This window comes from Phacochoerus africanus, chromosome 16, assembly GCF_016906955.1.
Source record: "Phacochoerus africanus isolate WHEZ1 chromosome 16, ROS_Pafr_v1, whole genome shotgun sequence".
NCBI lineage: Eukaryota > Metazoa > Chordata > Mammalia > Artiodactyla > Suidae > Phacochoerus > Phacochoerus africanus.
Genome location: NC_062559.1, coordinates 14,637,428 through 14,660,078, shown reverse-complemented (window position 1 = coordinate 14,660,078; position 22,651 = coordinate 14,637,428). Strand labels below are relative to the sequence as shown.

The following is a 22,651-nucleotide window of genomic DNA, read 5'->3' as shown; positions in this document are numbered from 1 at the left end:
CAGTACAGAAGGGCATTAGAGTTAGCATCTACATCACAGCCAATGGGCTGGAAAGACTCCTGAGCTCCATGTTTTTCTCCCACCAGAAGGGCTGCCCCGGGACACACTTTGTTTCTTGACTCAGGAACCACCAATTTTGGTACAGGATCCCTTGGGAGGATGGGGTCCAAATGGGATCTCAGACAGTGTTTCTTACACCTCGCTGGCTGCGTCAGCATTTTCTTGCTGACAGAACCAGCCGTAAAGGGAGAGCCCTCCGGGGTGCAAATCGTCCATCTCGTTGGTGCCAGCAAACACTGCTGACAAGCTGGTGCAAACGGTCTTGAAAGTCCCTGACCAAGGTTACAAAGCAACACCATTAAATCATGACGTTTCATGTCTGGTGCCACCTCGCCACATTCATTTTATTATTTTACATGGTTCAAACTATTTTCTGTAGTTGCAGGCCTTTGGAGTTAACTCTCACAGCACACATGGAGCCATAAACTGCTTTAAACACCAAACCAAACCCCCCAAACCCCTCCGTTTTTCTTTTTTTTAGAGATGCATTTCCAAGTGAAATTTTACAGGTGTTTAAAATAATTTGAAATTATTTATTTTTAAGATCATCTTTGTCTTAATAGTAATGCTAATGATAATTCAGAAGAAAAATTTCTTAACCTTTCAAACATGATGGTCACAGGAAAGAAAACATACTACAATTTTAAATCTCTTTTTTTCTTGGAGAGAAAGAGGGGCTCGTGAGCAAGAAAAATACTCTGCAAGTAAGAAGTTACTTCATTAGGATAAAGTTCTGTGAGGGAGGAACCTAGAAGTATAAGTGAAAGGAGCAAAAAGCAAGATGTAAAATTCTTTTTTTTTTTTTTTTTGTCTTTTTGCCATTTCTTATGCCGCTCCCATGGCATATGGAGGTTCCCAGGCTAGGGGTTGAATCGGAGCTGTAGCCACCAGCCTACGCCAGAGCCACAGCAACGCGGGATCCGAGCCGCATCTGCAACCTACACCACAGCTCATGGCAACGCCGGATCCTTAACCCACTGAGCGAGGCCAGGGATCGAACCCGCAAGCTCATGGTTCCTAGTCAGATTCGTTAACCACTGTGCCATGACGGGAACTCCAAGATGTAAAATTTCTAAATGCTGAAGCTTACATAGAGAAGTGATGCCTTTATTTTAAAATGCCAGTATTGACGGTCACCTGGGATCATGTCCTTCGTAACTCTTTTGAAAATTATATATCTTGTATCATCTCTTCGGACAAAAATATTAGGTTTCAACATCAAGGAGGTGAAGAGGTTTATGTTTTTTTTTTTTCCAAATCCCTTACGGAAATGTGCAAAAAATTAGAAGACATTGCCCTAAATACATTTACTTAGGTATATTAGGAGAACTATCAAAACTTTTCATAGTAGCATTTCCAAAATAGAAAACAAACAAAAACAAAAACACCCATAACAAAAAACAAACAAAACCCCTCAAAAAACAAAAAAACCCACATTTTTTAAAGCACAACAAACCAAATGTCCATCAAAAGGATTAACCCTTGGCATGAACAAACTATGCCAAAGAGCAAGTGTGCATAGGCACTCCAGTGGAGCTGGTCCAGGTAGCAGCAGGCAAACTACAGCCCATGGACCAGATTTAGCCTGTCACCTGTTTTGTGAATTACATTTGATTGGAACTCATGACTTCATTTACACATCGATCATAGCTGTTGCCATGCTCCACAGCAGAGTTGACTATTGGACACCACACGGTCGGCAGGCACCCCTTCATTCGCCTCTCACGGGAAAGAGGGCCAAGCTCATCTGCTCGTTTGCTAAGTTTTGGCTTTTCACAGAAAAAGTTTTCTGCCCCCTAGTTTAGTTCATCAGCTGTGTTGGGGGTGGGGGAGACACAAGCCTCATTTATAATATTCTTTATAGCTTATCCGCACATTATGTTTATTCTTTTGTAGCTATGAAGTATGGTATGCACTTTAATATAAAATATCAAATGATAACTTCCTGTTTTCATACAGTACCAAATTCCTTTTTTTTTTTTTTGATCTTTTTAGGGTCACACCCTCGACATATGGAAGTTCCCAGGCTAGAGATTGATTTGGAGCTGCAGCTGAGGGCCTATGCCACCGCCACAGCAACACCAGATCCGAGCCACATCTGTGACCTACACCACAGCTCATGGCAACGCCGGATCCTTAACCCACTGAGCGAGGCCAGAGATCAAACTTGTGTCCTCATGGATGCTAGTCAGATTCGTTTCTGCTGAGCCACAACAGGAACTCCAGAGTGTCAAGTTCTACGTAGGTAATAAGAGTGCCCTGGACCATTAGAACATAGTTTTTTTGGTTTGGGGTTTTTTTTGTTTGTTTGTTTTATTTTGTTTTTTGGCTGTGCCTGCAGCCTTTGGACATTCCCCGGCCAGGAATTGAACCCATGCCACAGCAGTGACCCAAGTTGCTTCAGTGACAAAGACAAATCCTTAACCCACTGCACCACAAGAGAACTCTTAGAGCATAGTTTTTAAGAAATAAGTTTTCTTTAGTATTGTTTCTCATCATGTGCTCTGCAGTTCACTCATGTCAAGGAAGATCTGCTAACAAAATATGTAGGAGTGGGAGGATCAAAAATGTTTAGGAAAACCTCATCTATACCTCCAACTTTAAGATTCACAATGCACATGATTAGTATTAGCATTAAAGGCCCTGACAAGTCCTGCACAAGTGACTGATTACATTTAACTCAGAATTTTCCAAACTTATGGGAATACCTCCATTTCCGCCCCCCCATAACATCTCTTCCCTCGACCATACTTCTGGCAGCTCTCTAACAATCTAATGGCAGTGGTAGGAGGAGGAGAGGGCCAAAAGAAAGCAAAAGGCCACGGTAATGGTCTCTGGTGATTCCATATGGTTCTGAACTAAAGCTGAAGCTGTGGAACAGAGAGGAATGGAATGAAATAGAAAATGCTTTTTTCTCCCCCCGAGGGTCATACTCACGGCATATGGAGGTTCCCAGGCTAGGGGTCCAATCGGAGCCGTAGCTGCTGGCCTACTCCACAGCCACAGTAACACCATATTCGAGCCACGTCTTCGACCTACACCACAGCTCATGTCAACACCAGATCCTTAACTGAGCGAGGCCAGGGATCCAACCTGCATCCTCATGGATGCTAGTTGGGTTTATTAATCGCTGAGCCATGATGGGAACTCCGGGAAATGCTTTAAAGAAAGACTCAAATAGCGGCAGAACTACATTTGAACGTGAGGAAGGAAGCAGGGGATAGAGCACGACTATCTTGCAAATTTTCATATAGGAGTGACTGGGGACACTATAGTGGTGACAGAGGTTGGGCCAGCCCATCAGTGGGGCAGACGAAGTGCCTGCTACCAGGTCCGATGAGGCTGCTGCCTGTGTTCCTGGCATGCAGGGAAAGGACTAGAACGGTAGTAGATCTACATGTGTTTACAGCAGGATAAAACCACCTTCACCCTCTTCCTCTCATGGGAGAGAGGGCAGAGCTAACTGGCTCTTTGGATGAGCTCTTCATGAAACCCATCACCAAGCACGCTCTGCTTTGAGGCCTAATGGTTTTCATTATGGATTCAGAACGGGGCAGCCAACGAACTTGCCGTGAGCCAAGGTGAGGGTGGGCACTGGTGCAAAGTGTTGTAAGAGGGGTTTGCATCCGCTGCTGTTTGCACCTTGTCTCTGAGCAGAGTGTTGGAAGGGAGGGAAGTTTCCTTGGCTACTGGATTTCAGTTTAGCCTTGAAATGTCAAGTGAGACAGAGTCGCTGAGCAAAGTCAAAGAATGAGATCAGGACAAAACTGTGCAAAGAAAAACGAACCAAAAAAGGCGCATGTGGCCCTCTTTGGTCTTGGCGAGTGAGAAGAGGAGGGGAGCTGGAGATCCGGGGGGACGGCCCTTAGAAGTGCCCTCTCGGCCTTTCCTCAGGACCAGGCCCCACTCCTGCCCTCAGGACAATGACCATCAAAACCCAGTGGCTGAGCCCTGTCCGTGGAGCTATCTAATCTCCCCTAAACATAGGCTTTTCACTTATTTTCTTCTGACCTTAAGATTTTCTCTGAACCATTTGTAAAGAATATCTGTTTTTGAGATTCTTAACAAAATGACAGTTTAGTTAGGGTCATGCTTTCACTGAGACTGCACTACATCACGTAGGCTAAACTTCAAGGCCTCATCAGCCCAAGTGTGGGCCGGCTCAGGCCCCTGAGGCCTCCTGCCCCCCAGGTGGGGGCCCTTGGCCTCCTGCCCTGACCTCCCCGTCCTGCTCAGGCTGCCTTGTTCTATGAGAATGTCATCCTGACGCCACAGCTCTGCTCTTAGTGGCCCCCAGCTCAGGAGGTACCAAAGCCACACTGTGATCTGTGGTGGGGGATGGGCCCCAGCTCTTCCCTCCCCTGCCCTACCTATGCGGGGGACCATGACCTTCTAGGGGCCACGGACTGCAGCCTGGCATTGGGCACAGAGGTTGGCCCATAGTGGACATTCAGTGGCACAATAACGTTTATGAAACAAAAGTGAATTGATGAGAGTGGCAGCATCCCGTGTGTGCCTGTGCCCAGTTTCACTAGGTGAGCAGGAAAGGATAGCAAGTGAGAGACTGAGGGAGAAGGACGAGGGGGAAGCGGGGGTGGACCAACGAACACGCATGCTTGCTGTGTGACCTTGTGGATTGTTCATCATTTTGATTAAGCAACTATGCCTTTGAAGTCAAAAAGCAGAATCAGATTCAGTGGGAGTTTATCACAAAATTAGATCATGTGCAGGCTGGCAGGAAGACATGGGGGTTGGAGCAGAAGGAATGCTCCTCCCGAGGCCAGTGCTTATTAGAGAAAGCACTAACACCCAGAGAGCTGTAGCGCTACGTTACAAGGCAATAATTATTTGTAAAGGGGGCAAGGGGACAGGCGTCTTCGAAGGGGTGGTCTTTGCAATAAGTGCTCTACTTTTTGTTTTTATTTTTATTTTTTTCCTTTTATGGCCACATCATATGGAAGTTCCGGAGCCAAGGGGTGGAGTCGGAGCTATGGCTGCTGGCTTACACCACAGGTACAGCAGCATGGGATCCAAGGCACAGCTTGCAGCAGTGCTGGATCCTTAACCCACCTGCATCCTCACAGAGATGCTGGGTCCTTAACCCTTAAGCCAATGGGAACTCCTTACTTTTTTAAAGATGAGACTTTTCTTAATTGAACTCAGATACTCAGCCACGGAAATGTTTAAGCATGGCCAAAAGTGTTGGTGGGGGCAGTAGGACAGATTCCTTCTCTGCCTGCTCCACTTCTCCCACCTGGGTCTCCTCTCGCAATCATGCTATAGCTATCTTAGCATCCTCTGGCCTCTGACCATCTTGCCCAGCTCCTGTGTTAACTTTATCATTATCATCCTTTGGCAAGGTTTTTGTGGAATATACCAAAAGCCACGGGCCACCAGCACCAGACATGGAGTCACCTTGCTTCTACCAGGCCAGAGGTGTTCCCTAATTTTTCGGGCTGCAGCCAGCCTGAGAGAGGGCTTTGCCTTTTTCCTTCGTAACGCTGACATGTCCTCTGAGGTGTCCTGGTACCCTGTCACTCTTCCTGACCCCTCCACTCCCAGCCACCAGATCATGTTACTTTCTCTCCTTTCCTGGTTAATACATATGCTCTAAGAATGGAATTCCTTTTGATCATAACATGGATTTTTTTAAAAGGGTTGTTAGATTTTATATTTTCATAGCATCAAGATTTTTATACCAATATCCATTAGTGTATTGGCTTATAGGCTTTTTTTTCCTTCCAGTTTTACTGAGATATAATTGACATATAACCGTGTCTTAAGTTCAAGGTGTACGACAGAACAAGTGGACATATGTATATATTGTGAAATGATTACTGCCATGAGTTTAGTTAATATGCATCGCCTCACCGGGAGTTCCCATCAGGGCTCAGCGGTAATGAACCCAACTAGTATCCAAGAGGACTCGGGTTCGATCCTTGGCTTCACTCAGTGGTTAAAGGATCTGGCTTGCCTTGAGCTGTGGTGTAGTTCGCAGATGCAGCTCTGATTCCACCCCTAGCCTGGGGACCTCCATATGCCACAGATGCAGCCCTAAAAAGCAAAAGAAAGAAAAGAAAAGAAAATCCATCAGCTCACATAGTTACCAAAACAAACTTTTTTCTTGTGATGAGAACTTTAGGAGCTACTCTCTTAGCAACTTTCAAATATACCACCCGGCAACATCAGCTACATTCCTGAGGTTGTGTATCACATCCCCAGGTGGTATTTATCTTATAACCGAAAGTTTCTACCATTTGAGCACTTTTACCAGTTTCTCCTAACCCCCACCCTCTGTCTCTAGCAACCACGACTCTCATCTCCTTTTCTATGAGTTTGGGGTTTTTTAATTACTTTTTTTTTTTGAGATTCCACATATACGTGAGATCATACAGTATCTCTCTTTCTCTGTCCGACTTATTTCACTAAGCATAATACCTTCAAGGTCCATCCATTTTGTCACAGAGCTTGTAGTTTTCTTGTGAACTATCTATGCGAAGTTTTGGTGACAGTGTCACGATGAATTCTTCAGAGGAACTGTGGAGCTCTTCTTCTTTCTCTGGGAAAATGAAACAGAGGAATTGTTCATGTGCGAAAGGTTAGAAGAGAATTGACTTACAAACTTGTCATTTTTCAGGGGGCGGGAAGGAAGGAGATATTATTCTTTCACAAATTTTTTTTCTCCATCGATTTTTTTGCTGTTATCATTGCTGTCTTTTAAGGGCTGCACTGACAGCATATGGAAGTTCCCAGGCTAGGGGTGGAATCAGAGTTGCAGCTGCCAGCCTACGCCACAGCCACAGCCACGCCAGATCCTTAACCCACTGAGAGAGGCCAGGGATTCAACCTGTGCCCTCATGGATGCTGGTGGAGTTCGTTACCACTGAGCCAGACAGGAACGCCCATAGCTCTTTATGGGTTAAGGTTTTCTACCTTTTTACAGTGTTTTAGTACTTACATATACAAATATTTCACAATTTAAAATTTATTTATATGAAATTATGTAAAATGATTGCAAAAAATTGAAATTTCCTCTGTATCTCTGGTTGTTTTTGCATGTTTATTCCTGGGGATAAGTATGTGTGGCCTTCTCGTGTTTTCCTCATTAATCTAGCGGGGAGGGCATTGCTCTTCTCTTATTGTAACTCATCCTTTGTTGTCTCTTAAAGGTGTGTTATACAGACTCAGCGTTTCACCCACTTTGACAGGCTTTGATCATGTACTCCATTAATCATATTGATCCAATAAATATTTGCTATGCATAGTCCTCAACGAATACCTGAGGATAGCTGTAAATATTGTTTCACAAGCATTAGCACAATCCCAGAAGAATCAAAGGTGCTCAATAAGGGTTATTCTATGCAATAACAAATTGTGAAGAAGACAGTGTCCCTGCCCAGATAAAGATGACAGTTTTCTTTGATTTTTGATAGGGAAATTCAATATATTTATTGAATGCAATAAGGACGTCTTTTCAATTATCTATTATTCTATTATCTAACCTCATTTTGCTATTTTTTAAATTTATTTTGCTTTTTTAGGGCCGCACCTGAGGCATATGGAAGTTCCCAGGCCAGGTGTAGAGTTGGAGCTACAGCTGCCAGCCTACACCACAGCCACAGCAAAGTGGGATCTGAGCCACATCTGCAACCTACACCACCGCTCATAGCCATGCCAGATCCTTAACCCACTGAGCAGGGCCAGGGATTGAACCCAAGTCCTCCTGGATACTAGTCGGGTTACCACTGTGCCATGACAGGAACGCCTAACCTCGTTTTATTTTTGTCATGCTTCCCCGACTTTTTCCAGATTGGAAAATTTCCTTTAAGCCTGATGGTTTTTCTCTCTCTATTGGTTTGGATGTTCTACAAACCATTCATTCTTTCGATTATTGTTTTCTCTTCCTTGGCTACTCCTTCCTTCACCTTTTATCCCACATTTATCCTCTGGGAACTTTCCACTCTCAGCCAGGCTGAGTGGTGGCAGCTACATACAGGAAAGAAATGGGAGCACTCACTCCGGGGGGTAAAGAGTTCCCTCTGATCATAGAAAAGAGAATAAATAACAGAAACAGAATACAAAAGCAGGAAGACAGACCTATTGGCTCTTTGTTTAAAAACTGCAGTGATTCAAACTTTTAAGCAATGTCATAGGCTGTGACGCCTACTCCCGTGGTGACTGGGACATTCACCAGCCACAGTCATTCATTCGTTCATTCACTCACGAAGCACATACTGAATGCCTCCTATGTGCCAAGTACTTTCCCAGGCCATGATGCTGGTGAACGAGACAGGTAAGATTTCTGGAGTTCCCGTCGTGACTCAGTGGTAACAAACCCAACTAGTAACCATGAGGATTCGGGGTCGATCCCTGGCCTTGCTCAGTGGGTTGAGGATCCGGCGTTACCATGAGCTGAGGTGCAGGTGGCAGATGTGGCTCAGATCCTGCATTTGCTGTGGCTGTGCTGCAGGCCAGCGGCTGTAGCTCCGATTCCACCCCTAACCTGGGAACTTCCACAGGCTGCACATGCAGCTCTAAAAAACCAAATAAATAAATAAAAGATGTCTTTCTGAATGGAGTTTGTGTTCTTGTGATGGGAGAAAGAAATATCAGGTAAACAAACACTAATTCGGGTTTTAACGGCTGAGGTGAGAAATCAGCTGGACGGTAGAGAGTGGCTGAGGAGAGTCGTAATCGTGCCACTTTACACAGGCTGGTCAGGGAAGGAAGCATCTGTTCAGAGCAGACAATTTTGCTGACACAGGAAGGGAGAAGTCAATTCTGCCAGGAGCCCAACAAGAAGATGTCAAGCAGAGGGGAAAGCAAATGCTTATGCCCTCTGTTGATGAAAAGAAAAATGCGTAAGTGAAAGCCGTGGGTTCAGTTTTACTCGGGGACCTTAGTGAGGACTAGGGCCCGGGAGACAGCCGCTCTGATGGCTCTGAGGAACTGCTTCCAAGGGGTAAGGCAGGAGCCAAGATGTCTCTCAACTTATTTTGCTTCAAAAAATGTTCAGGCATCAAAAGATTACTGCTAAGCACAAAGAACAGATATCTCAAGTTAATGATTTTAGTGCTTTTCGATGTATGGGGAAATGCAAGGCTCCGGGGTCATTTGAAATTTCTTCTCAGATACGTATCTTAACTATTCAGGGGACGGTGCATCCAAAGCATAGAATGCTTCCTGGCTTTTTTTCCATCCTGATTTCCCCGAGGAAGAATGCGGGGGCTAATGGTTTGATCTTTGTAGTCCTGAAACGGCAGGCAACATTTTTTTCTTTACTCCAGGACAGGAAAGAACTTGGAATCTTTGAGGAATGGCAAGGAAGCCTGCGAGTGTGACACGAGATAAGCAAAGGGAGAGAGCCACACAGTCAGGGAGGAGAAGCAGTGAAAGGGCAGAGGGCAGAGCCCTTGGAGGTCCTGGTGGAAGCCTGTGTTGCACTGTAAGCACAGTGGGAACGCGATGGACTTTTAGGCAGGGGTGGGTAACATGACCCATTTTCATCGTTGAAAAGGTTTAGCGGCAAGAATGGTTTGTAGCAGTGGTTCTCAAGCTTTAGGATGATCAGAACCAGCTGGATAAAATAAAATACCGATTGCGGGGCTCCATCTCCAGTGTTTCTGAATCAGTAGGTTTGGGGTGAGGCCTGAGAATTTGCATTTCTAACAAGTTCTAGGCGCTATGTACTGAATTGTGCCTCTCCCAAATTCATTTGTTGAGCCCTAAGCCCTAACCCTCAATGTGGCAGGATCAGAACTGGGGCCCCTGGGAGGTAATTAGGTTTTGATGAGGTCAGGAAGGCGGGGTGGCCATGAGGGCATTAGTGTCCTTATAAGAGACATCACTTTCACTTTCTGTGCCAGGCAAGGACACAGGGAGAAGGCAGCTACCTACAAGCCAGGGAGTGAGCCCTTATCAGAATCCAGCCATGCTGGCACCTTGACCTTGGGCTTCCAGCATCCTGAACTGTGAGAAATAAATTTCTGTTGTTTATGCAACCAGTCTAGGGTACTTTGTTATGGCAGCCCAAGCTAAGAGACTAGGTGATGCTGATATTGGGCTGGGTCCACTCTATTGAGAACTGCTGCTCTAAGAGCTAAGAATAGGTCCACTGAGACTGGTTAGGAGCTATTTCAGGAATCTGGATGAACGTGGACATAGTGGTGCAGTGTCAATGGAAAAGAGATTGAGAGAGAATCAGTCAGCTGATGTATAAAAAGCATTTATAGCCATATAAACAGGAGAAGCTGATGTAGCTCCTAACTAATGTTATTCCAAAGTTTGCAAAGAATTCTCTCAACCTTGTTGCAACATTTTTCTCTTTTTCTTTTAACTAGTTTAAAGTCACAAGTAAAAAGGTTTAGATAAAGTGGTAAAACTGAGAACTGAACACTTTCCCTGACTTGGGTATTGTATGCGTATTGTTTTAGAAGTACAACTGTCATGTCAGCATCATGGCAGCATAGATGAATTAGGCATCGATCCATGAGTAAAAATACCTTGTGGGAATTGTGAGATCCAGCACCATATACTAAGGGACCCAAGAGGAGTCTTGCTTCCCCATGCAACTGGTAATAGTCAGACAGACGTCAGTAAGGACGGTAGGACCACCAGAGCCAGCAAACCTGCCCCAGACCCTCTTGGCTGTGGCCAGGGAAGACCTGGAGAGTGCTGACCTGGGCAAAGACCCAACAACGAAAGAGAATCTGCTGAAGTCTAGACTTCCCAAGAGGAGATTCCAGCATGCCATTAGGAAAAAAAAAATACAAGTTTGCACACGGTGGAGAGGGTAAGAGGAACTTTTCCAGTGTGGCTTCTCCCCCATGAGGACACAGAGAGGGGCTGAGCTGTCCCTGGGGACCTCTCCCAAGGGGAAAAGGGGAGTGGTGAGGGAGTGGCTGGCTATCCCCAGCGGTGAGGAACACAGCTAGAGAAACCGACTTCTCCTGCACACTGAGGCAGGACCTCCATGATGGATGGGAAGGAGGAGATCAGGAAAGAGGCAGATAAAAATATCGAAGGCCATCAGAGGGAGGCAGTTCCTGCTGTCTGAACACAGGACTCCAGGAGGAAGCCCATCCGCAAGCCACTGGGAGAACCTCAGCTGAGTATCTCCCCACCAGTCTGTGGGCAACTCTAGCGCCCCCGCACTAAACACACACCTCCCCTCACCCTGTGGCCCCCTCTGAGTGCAGAGGCAAGAAAGTTTGCTGGGAAAAACAGACCAGGATCTGTGGGCACGGGAGAAGCCACAAACTTGGGAGCAGCTATAGCACCACCTTCTGGAAAACAAGGGAGGTTTCCAGCTGCTAGCTAGGTGAGTTGGAAGAACCAGAGAAGACACAAAAGCTTAAGACTCTTGCCGTAAAAGATTGGATAAGGAAGATGTGGTACATATAAACAATGGAAGATTGCTCAGCCAGAAAAGGGAATGAAATAACCCCAGTTGCAGCAACACGGACAGACCTAGAGATGATCATACTAAGTGAAGTAAGCCAGAGAAAGACAAATATATAAGTTCACCAATATGTGGAATCTAATAAAAATGACATAAGAGAGCTTACAAAACAGAAACAGAATCAAATGTTTTGAACCCAAATTTATGGTTTCCAAGGGGAAACATGGGGGGGGGGATACATTAGTGGGTTGGGACTGACCTCTCCATACTACTGGCTATAAAATAGGTAGCAAGGATCTACGTACAGCACAGGGTAATCTACTCAGTACTGTGTAATCACCTATATGGGAGAAGAATCTGAAAAGGAATGGCTATATGTATATGCATAAATGATTGTGCTGTAGATCTGAAACTAACACAACTTTGCACATCACCTATACTCCAATAAAATTAATTTAAAAAATAAGAATCCTGCTACAGGAGTTCCCGTCGTGGCACAGTGGTTAACGAATCCAACTAGGGACCATGAGGTTGCGGGTTCGGTCCCTGCCCTTGCTCAGTGGGTTAACGATCCGGCGTTGCCGTGAGCTGTGGTGTAGGTTGCAGATGCGGCTCGGATCCCGCGTTGCTGTGGCTTTGGCATAGGCTGGTGGTTACAACTCCGATTAGACCCCTAGCCTGGGAATCTCCATATGCTGCGGGAAGCGGCCCTAGAAAGGCAAAAAAGACCCCCCCCCCAAAAAAAAACCCAAAACAAAACAAAAAAAACAAACAAAAAAAACAAAGATAAAGAGACCACAGCTACCATCAAGAATATAGGGCACAAGGTGCGGATGTGGAGGAAAGGGAGCACTTGTACACTGTTGGTGGGAATGTAAATTGGTTCAGCCAATGGAAAACGGTATGGAGTTTCCTCAGAAACTAGAAACAGAACTATCGTATGATCTAGCAGTCCCACTTCTGGGTATATATCCAAAGAAAATGGAAACAGGATCTCAAAAATATATCTGTTCTCCCATGTTTGTTGCAGGATTATTCACAAGAGCTAACACATGGAAACAACCTAAGTGTATGTTAACAGATGTGGTATAAACATGCAATGGGATACTATTCAGCTTTAAAGAGGAGATCCTGCCACTGATGACAACATGGGTGGATCTTAGGAGCACTGTGCTAAGTGAAATAAGACAGAGAAAGACAAATACCGCATGGCATCATTTATATACAGAATCTACGCAAAGAAACAGAATACAATGTGGTTGCCAGGGGTTGGGGAAATAGGGAGAAGTTATTAAAAGGGTACAAAGTTTCAGTTATAAGATAAATAAGGTCTGAGGATCTAATTTACAGCATAGGATGTATGTAGTTCCTGCTGTAGCTCAGCAGGTTAAGAACTCTATATGAGTATGCAATCCCTGGCCTTGTTTAGTGGGTTAAGGATCCGGTGTGGCCAAAAGCTGCGATGTAGGTGGTAGACTCAGCTTGGATCTGGCATTGTTGTGGCTGTGGCGTAGGCCGGCAGCTGCAGCTCCTATTTGACCCCCAGCCTGGGAACGTCCATATGCCACAGGTGCGGCTGAAAAAAGAAAAAAAATTGTAACCGGCTGACTGCAGCTGATGACACTATTTTTAAATGGAAATTTGGTAAGAGAGTAGAACTTAAATGCTCCCTCCCACCACACAAAGGCTAAATATAGGCAATGATGGATGTGTTAACTAACTCAATGAGGGATTCCTTTCACAGTGTATACCTATATAAAATCATTATGCTGAACATTTTATTTTTTTTCTTTTGTCTTTTTAGGGCTGCACCCGTGGCATAGGACGTTCCCAGGCTAGGGGTTAAATTGGAGCTGTAGCCACTGGCCTACACCACAGCCACAACAACATGGGATCCGAGCCACGTCTGCGACCTACACAGCTCACGGCAATGCCAGATCCTTAACCCAGTGAGCAAGGCCAGGGATCAAACCTGCGTCCTCATGAATCCTAGTCAGATTCATTTCTGCTGAGCCACGACAGGAACTCCCATCATGTTGTACATTTTAAATATCTTATAAATGTGTTCATCAATCATACCTCAATAAAGCTAAAAAAATAATGAATAAAAATTCTGAGAAAAATGATTAGGGCATCGGAAACAAGTTTCATGATAACTCGAGCTCTGTGAACATGGCTTCATGGCTCTGGATCATCTGGTTTCCATATATTCCTCTGGCTTCACCCCTTAGCTTGGCTTCCTCCAGTGAATGGCAGTCTGTCTCCATTCCTCTTCCCAGAATGCTCTGTGTCACCATTCCCAGAATTGTTCTTTTTGTCCTTGTTCTTATTAGATACATTTGTTGCCACTTTCTCTCCCTGTCAGATAAATTGAAGTGGAAATGTGGGGGGGGGTGAAAAATTATCACTGCCCCCTCACTCACTCTTCTATGAAATATTTTTCTCTTAATTTGTACTTATTTTACACAAAGTAAAACTTATCACACATTTATAGTCCTCTGATCACATAAAATAAAATTTCGATTTTTTAAAAGTATAAAACCCATGATGCTGGAAAGTACCTTATCAAAGCTCTTACTACACCTTCTTGGGTTGATTAAAAATAGTCACAAATTCTTTGTAACAACTCTCATCAAGAAGTGGAGTTTGTTTTCTCACATCTTGAATCTCTGCTGGCCTTGCGACTTGCTTTGACTAGTAGAAGGTGGCAGAATGAACCCTGCAGACGTTCTAAGAATAGGCTGTAAAATGCTTCGGTCCTGTGAACCAGCCCTGTGATCTGGGAGGATGAGGGACCTGGGGTCTCAGCCAAACGAAGCCTGTGCATGTGAGGGAGCCCAGCAGATACCAAGCAGAACGGAGACAAGCTTACTGATAGATTCCAGCCCAAGTTGCAAACCCACAAAATCATGAGCAAATAAAGGTTTGTTGGGAGTTCCTGCTGTGGCTCAGAAGGTTAAGAACCCAACATAGTATCCGTGAGGATGTGGGTTTGATGCCTGGCCTCCCTCACTGGGTTAAAAATCCAGCATTGCCGCAAGTGGTGGCATAGGTCGCAGATGTAGCTCAGATCCCAAATCGCTGTGGCTGTGGCATAGGCCAGCAGCTGCAGCTCCAAATTGATCCCTAGCCTGGGAACTTCGGTATGCCTCAGGTGCAGCTGTAAAAAGAAAAAAAGAAAAACAAAATGATTGTTGTTATAACAAGCTCGTTTGTTACATGGAAAGCCTTAACTGATACACCTTGCTAATCCCACTTATCCAATAAAGATCTCCCTTCTCACTGGCTCATAGTTTAAGTGGTTTTAAAAGAAATATCATGAGGGATAATACACCTTTCTGTATTCTGTGAGTCTCAAAGAATTTACTAATTCAATGATATTTGCACTGCCCTGTCTTCAATGTGGCTGGGACAACAGGATGCCTCCTGCGTAGATTCAGGAGACTTTCTACTGCCACCTAGTGGCTGCAGTTAGGAGACATGCATACGTTACCTGATATTGAAGCAGATAATTTTTTTTTTTTTTAGGGCCGAACCGGAAGCATTTGGAGGTTCCCAGGCTAAGGGTCAAATTGGAGCTACAGCTGCCGGCCTACACCACAGCCACAGCAACGTAGGATCCGAGGCACGTCTGCGACCTACACCACAGCTCAGGGCAACGCTGGATCCTTAACCTACTGAGCAAGGCCAGGGATCAAACCTGCAACCTCATGGTTCCTAGTCGGATTCGTTTCCGCTGCGCCACAACGAGAACGAGAACTCCGAAGTAGATAATTTAACAAACACTAATCGAGTCTGTTAAGATTTTCCATTCATAGATGCAAAACATCATGCCAATTAACTCTCATGACCTACGTCATTATCCACAGTCTAGAGGTGACTGTTCACTTCAAAGGTCAATCAAAGCCAGCTCGCAAAACAGGGAGAACACACAGACAGAAACCCCCCACCCGCAGGCGAGATCTTTGCGGTGCCCTGAGTCTCTGCCATGGCCTCTGTCTTGCAAACCACCGGAATACTCACAGCAGACTTGAAACAAGGCAGGATCTGGGCATCTTGCATCTAAGCTTGGAACTGCAACCTTCACCACTGAGGCACAGCTGCTCCCCTCGTGTCTTCTAGACCCCTCTTCACAGTGGAAACAATCAGAAGGCAAGAAGAGTGCTTTTCTCTCCCTCCCTTCCTTCCTTCCCTTTCTTCTCTCCCTCCTCTCTCCCTCTCTCCTCTAGCTGAGGTCCTTTGACACGAAAGGAGCCCACCTTTCCAACTTTCAAATGTGTTGTCGGTACCGCCTCACCGTGAACAAACAAAAACTGCCCCTACGCTTGTGACCGAGGGCTCTAGACTCCATTCAGGTCAATGAGCAGAAACTTGACCGAAGGGAAATGAGGTCTTTAAAGCCTGTTTCACCTCTATTTTCCTCAGTGAAATAGCACCTTCCAAACAGCAATAAAGATGCTATGTAGTTAGAAGCCTCATGGACTTGCCAGCAAGATAAAGGATTGAAGGAACGCTGGGGCTGAGGGGGAAGCTTTCTTACTGGGGAAACAAACATACACTTGTCAGAGAAAAATCACACGGGGTTTTTCTTTTTTTTTTTTTTCTTTTTATGGCTGCATCTAAGTAAGGCCTATGGATGTTCCCTGGCTAGGGGTCCAATTGGAGCTGCAGCTGCCAGTCTAAACCACGGCCACGGAAATGCAGGATCCGAGCTGCATCTGTGACCTATGCCACAGCCTGCAGTAACACTGGATACTTAACCCACTGAGTGAGGCCAGGGATGGAACCTGCATCCTCAAGGACACTCTATCAGGTTCTTAACAGGCTGAGCCACAACGGGAACTCCACGGTGGGTTTTTAGATACCTTAGAAAGATGGGCTGGGTGTGTAAAAAGTAAATGCAAGAAAAATGAAAAGAAAGAAAAATGTCCTAAGAACAAAATCAAGCTTACTGTTGCCAGATGATCCAGCAATGGTGCGCCTTAGTATTGATCCAAGTTGAAAACTTCCGTCTACACAAAACCCGAACATGAATGTTTACAGCAGCTTTACTCATAATTGCTAGAACTTGGAAGCAACTAAGATGTCCTTTGATAGGTGAATGGATAAGCAAAATGTGATCCAGCTACACAGCAGACACTGGGCAGTGAAAAAAGTAATGAGCTATGAAACCATGAAAGGACATGGAGGAAACATAAATGCATATTGCTCTGTGAAAGAAGCCAGTCCGAAAAGGCTGCAGACTCTGTGATTCCTGCCATATGACATTTGGAAAAGGCAAATCTATGGAGACAGGAAAGAGCTCAGTGATTGTCAAGGGGTGGGGGGAGAGAGGTAGGGATGCATGGCCAGGGCACAGAGGAATTTTAGGGCAGTGAAAACACTCTGCCTGGTACTTTAATGATGGATACATGTCATTACGTGTTTGTCAAAACCCATAGAATGTACAAAAGAAAGAGTGAACCCTCATATAAACTATGGACTTTAGTCAATAAAATGTATCAATAATTTTGGTAAACATAAAACTACTCCCCCCAAATGAACTCCAGTAATTAAAAAAAAAAAAAGTCACAGAGTAAGGATGAGGCTCTCCCATCTTGGAACGGGCTGTGCAGGGCATGAAGCCCAGCAGGTACAGGGTCTAGGGCCATGATGTCTCTGGGGAACCACAAGGATGTTCGCATTTAAATGTCTTTAAAACTCGGAAGAAAAACATGAATATGGTAATGCATATATAATCACAAATCCAGTCTCTATACCAGTGAAGTCATAAAGCATACTTTAAAATATTTTTATGGAAGAAGAGGCTCTTAAAGGCACTAGTGCCTAGGATGCACATATGTCATAATGAGGCCCTTACTGTGTGGGGGTGAAACATAACACACAGTGAACCTGGGTGTGGGCCTGCTCCATGGCTGGGGCTCAGGTAAAAAAGAACTAAGAGCTTCATACAGAGGTGATATGTTAAAAAAAGAAGAGGCCTGGGGCAAGGTGTTCTAAAAGAAGCTTGGGCAACTAGCTCCTACAAGAAAAAAAAAATTTTTTTTTAATTAGAAACTGCATGAGTGGGAGTAGGGCTGGGGTAGGGGTAAACTAGAGTATTTTCTATTTTGGATAAGAAGCTGGGCTTGGAGGAACTAAGGCATTAGGTACCAATTACATAAGGAATGGCCAGATTCGGGGAGTTCCCATCATGGCGCAGTGGAAACGAATCCGACTAGGAACCATGAGGTTTTGGGTTCAATCCCTGGTCTTGCTCAGTGGGTAAAGGATCCCGTGTTGCCATGAGCTGTGGTGTAGGTTGCAGACGTAGCTCGGACACTGAGTTGCTGTGGCTCTGGTGTAGATCAGCAGCTGTAGCTCTGATTAGACCCCTAGCCTGGGAACCTCCATATGCCGAAGGAGTGGCCCTAAAAAGACGAAAGACAAAAAAAAAAAAAAAAAAGGAATGGCTAGATGGGAGCTGAATTCTTATAGGCAGGGGGCCAGGTGAGACAGAAGAGTCCTGCTCTCAGCGTGTGAGAATGCCAGAGGCAGACTCCGGTCTGGCTGGGTAGAAAATGCACAGGCCTGGAAAGCACTTCTGGTGCTTGCTTGTGTTTAAAAAAACAAACAAAACCCCAGGCAATTATTCCTCAAAGAAAACCTGTGTGTGTTCTTCGTCTATCACAGAATCACAGATAAGAATCCTGTGGCCTTGACTTAGATTGCCTCTTGCCTCTCATTTTACTGAGTAAATGAGATATGTTCTTCCAGCCCCAGTGATAAGCAATCCAGAGTGCTTTTGAGAGTTACACAATTTTACACATGCCTTTACACTATCTCCATTCTTGTAGCAAGCTTTCAAAATTAACAATGTCTGAGAAGAGGAGGTCTTACCCATTAAATCCTCACCGAAGGCAAAAAAGTCATCATTCCAAAATACCTAAGAAAACTAAATATACAACTAAATATAGAACTACCTCAGAAAACGAAATATAGAATCCCACTCCTGGGCATCCATCCAGACAAAAATTTTATTGAAAAAGATACACGCATCCGTATGTTCATCACAGCACTATTCACAAAAGCCAAGACATGGAAACAACTTCAATGCCCACCGATGGATGGATTAGGAAGATGTGGTACATATATATGATGGAATGCCACTCAGCCATAAGAAAGGACAAAATAATACCATTTGCAGCAACTTGGATGGAACTAGAGACTCTCAAACTGAGTGAAGTCAGAAAGAGAAAGACAGACACGATATGATATCGCTTATATGTGGAGGCTAAAATATGGCACAAACAGTCTATCTACACAGCAGAAAAGATGATGGGCATGTAGGACAGACTCCTGTTTGTGGGGTGGGGGGGCCGCGTGGTGGAGGGAATGGGATGGGTTGGGAGTCTGGGGTTAGCAGGTGAAAACTCTTGCATTCGGAGTGGACAGGCAATGAGATCCCGCTGTACAGCACAGGGGACTATATAGCTAATCACTTATAATGGAACAGGATAGAGGATAATGTGAGAAAAAGAATGTATGTATTTGTATGACTGGGTCACTTTGCTGTACAGCAGAAATTGACACAACATTGTAAATCAATCCTAATAAAAAATTTAAAAAAAAATCATCGTTCCCTTTAGTTGTAATTTTATCAGTTTCAAAAGGTCTTGGAGTGAGAAATATTATTGGGTCGGGATTGATTTCTTCTTTGTAATGTGGCATGATGCAGTGGTTCTCCAACTTAGGTTGTATATAAGAATCATCTGGGGGGGTTGTTAAGGGGCTATATTCCCAAGGACCACCTCCTCATCCCCACTGTTGTTCAGTGGGTGAAGGAATCTGCATTTTTAACAAAAATCTGGGCTGTTGGGGTTAGTAGATGCGAGCTATTCCATTTAGAATGGATGGGCAATGAGGTCCCACTGTACAGCACAGGAAACTGTGTCCAATCTCTTGGGCTGGAGCATAAAACATGATGGGGGATGACATGAAAAAAAGAATTATACGTATATGACTGGGTCACTTTGCTGTACAGCAGACATTGGCACAACACTGTAAATCAACTACACTGTTAAAAAAAGTTAAAACAATTGAACTGGTTTAGGTGCCAGTGATTGGCAGATCCTATTATGAGAAACATCCTCATGATAATCCAGATTCCTCACCTTGGGGGCACCTTAGGATCCACCAGGGAGTATTTACAATCCCGCTGTTTTACCCTTGGTCTTAGCAATTCCACTCCCACGCAAAAACCCACCAGAAATGTGAACACATATTCACCAAAAGACACATACAATATTCTTTATAGCATCACTGCTTCATAATAGCCCCAAACTGGAACGATCTCTAATGCTTATCACTAGATAAACAAAAATATCATAGAGTGGAATACTATACAACAATAGGAATAAAATACAATTGCACCCAGCGACCTAGATGAATCTTACAGGCACACTTTTCAGTGAAAGCATCCAGACACAAAAGAATGTACAATGTACGGTTCCATTAAAACATGTAAATAAAGTTCAGAACCAAGCACAACTGCTCTATGGTGTTAGAAGTTGGAGAATGGTTGTTCTTGAGGCTCTGGGGAGGGAGCCTGAGGGAGCTTCTGTGTCTGTAATGTTCTGTTCAGTTTCTCGTTGTGGCTGTTTACAGGGGAGTTTTCTCGGTGTGAAATTCATCGGCCTATGCTTAGGTTCTGAGCACTTGGGAAACTTCCCTAAATATCTGCTTAACACTTAAAACAAAGGCGGTGTCTGGGCTCTATCTGAGTCCAGTTAAACTGAGTGTCTCGTGGGAGTGTGGCTGTGTGTAGGTGGGAGGTCCCGAGCATCTGCAGTTGGAAGTTTCCCAGCTGATGCTGACATACAGCTGAGGTCGAGAACCACTGCTCTAGAGAAAGCCTCATCTGGGTCTGTGGCAAAGCTCTTTCACTTACTAGCTGTGTGACCTTTAAGGTCACTAATTGTTCCCTCAGATAAACTGACTGCCCTGAACAATTTACCTAACCTCTCTGAGCCTCCTCCTCCGTCTTAGGAGGCGAACGACATCTACTCGGGTCAAGTTACTTTGGACGTTAAGTGGGAAAATCTCACAGAAGCACTTGACGTCGTGGTGGACATCACCCTTCCACTCTCTCTCTCCTTCTCCAGGGTATTTACTCTTTTATCTCATCTCTCCCTTGCCTGCAGAGAGAAGACTCCTTGGACTGTCTTCCTCCTTGAGAAGGAAGGGTGTCTTTACCTGCAGGCAGAACAGGTGAATGCACTGCATGGAGCACATCTGGAGAACATGGACCACATATGCCTCATGCAACAGTGTTTGTATAAAGTCCAAACGCATGCATACTTCAAACTGATAAACATTATGACAATATTCGCCAAACAGGTTAGCATGATGGCCTGAGCATGAGGAATAGAAATGAAACTGGATAAATATGTAAATCCAGATGTCAAACAGACAGAGAGGGCTTTGCAGGAAACAAGGATGTGCCCACGCCATGGGCGGAGTCAGTCCATGCACGTGCCCCAAATAAATACATGAATGAAAAAACATATAAATTGATATTTATTTTTATTTTATTTATTTATTTATTTTTTTGCTTTTCAAGGCCAAACCTGAGGCATGTGGAAGTTCCCAGGCTAGGGGTCAAATGGGAGCTGCCAGCCTATGCCACAGCCATAGCAACGGGGAATCTGAGCCATGTCTGCGACCTACACCACAGCTCACGGCAACACGGGATCCTTAACCCAATGAGTGAAGCCAGGGATCCAACCCCCATCCTCATGGATCCTAGTTGGGTTTGTTAACTGGTGAGCCACGAAAGGAGCCACCTAAATTGACATTCAGAAATGTATTTTTTAAGGAAATGAAGACAAAAGCTCAGGAATCCAGTACAGTGATTTCTTCCAACACTGCAGGGACCTGGGGACCCTTTCTCATGAGAACATGGTTTTCTGGGCAGCAGAAATAAAGCTTGAGAGCCTTCTCCTGTTCTGGCAAGCTTTCCCCCAAATATGTTTTCTATTATGCTCTAGATGACTCATTTTTCCTTAGTTGCAAAGTTGAATACATACTTGATCAGTTTGGATATCTAGGCTGCTGGCCACGGGTCACTGTGAGTCATTAATCCCCACACACATTATGAGAAAATGAACGTTTGTTGTTTTAAACCCTTAGGTTTGGGGATAATTTATCATGCATCATTAGATAACCGATACACTAGAGAATAGCCTTCGCAGGCTGGTGGACACATTCATTTAGCCATCATCTGCCACCTGCCAGGCACCACCACCCCTTCCAATGATTGTGTAAAACCTGCAGGCATTGGCACCATTTCTGGGCCTGTCAGCTGCCTCCACTGGTTATCAGTTTCCCCAAGAATCACCACTGCTACCCCCGCCAGATGCTACAATCTTTCTCCTTCTTTGGTGTTTGCCTATAGGGGTAGCAAATAAGTGGCATACAGGGATTGGGGCGGGTGGGTAGCGGAAGAGTTAGAGGAGAATTAGTCACGGAGCCTCTGGACCCTGAAGGCCTGTTTGCATCTTGGCTTTGCCACTTGTCCTTGCACCTCTTTACTCCTCAGTTTTTTCTCCTTGCTATAAAATGGGATGAATAATCACATCTACCTTACAGCACTGTGACAACCCAGTTGGGGAATGCGTATAAGCCACTTAGCACAGGGCCTAACTCTAAACAAATAAATGGCTCTAGAGCTGTATAAGTTGTCTCAAATCTCAGCGCCACCATTTACCTGAGCAAAATATTGAACATCTTGACGTGTCAGTTCCTCATCTATGAAATGAGGATAATAATATTATCCACCTCATGAGGCCATCTGAAGAGTAAACGAGAGCATACATTAACTCATGTAATATTACATACACGGGCCTGTTCATAATGGTAGTGACGGTAATAACAGCAGTAAACCATGAGCAGAACATGCTGGACCCAGAACCACCCCCTCCTCATCTGATAATGATGACATTTTTTGTTTGTTTGCTTCAGGTAGGGTAGACTTGTGCCTGGTTCATTCTTCCCGTGAGATAAATTCTGAACCAAGATTTCTCAGCTCATCACGGAAATAGAACTTAACTTTTTTTTTTTTTTCTTTTTATGACTGCATGGAAGTTTCTGGGCAAGTGGTTGAATCAGAGCTGAAGCTGAGGCCTATGCATGGAAGTTTCTGGGCAAGTG

General features: G+C 44.7%; 1 long non-coding RNA gene across 5 annotated transcripts in view; it reads right to left on the bottom strand.

Annotated features, from left to right (window-relative positions):
- LOC125117799 (uncharacterized) overlaps positions 1–22,651 on the bottom strand; it is a 129,200-nt gene that overhangs the window by 31,574 nt on the left and 74,975 nt on the right. For all 5 annotated transcript variants that reach the window (XR_007132724.1, XR_007132727.1, XR_007132725.1 and 2 more), the window contains exon 3: positions 6,499–6,619. This is a non-coding gene — a long non-coding RNA (uncharacterized LOC125117799). The remainder of the gene's footprint in view (positions 1–6,498; positions 6,620–22,651) is intronic.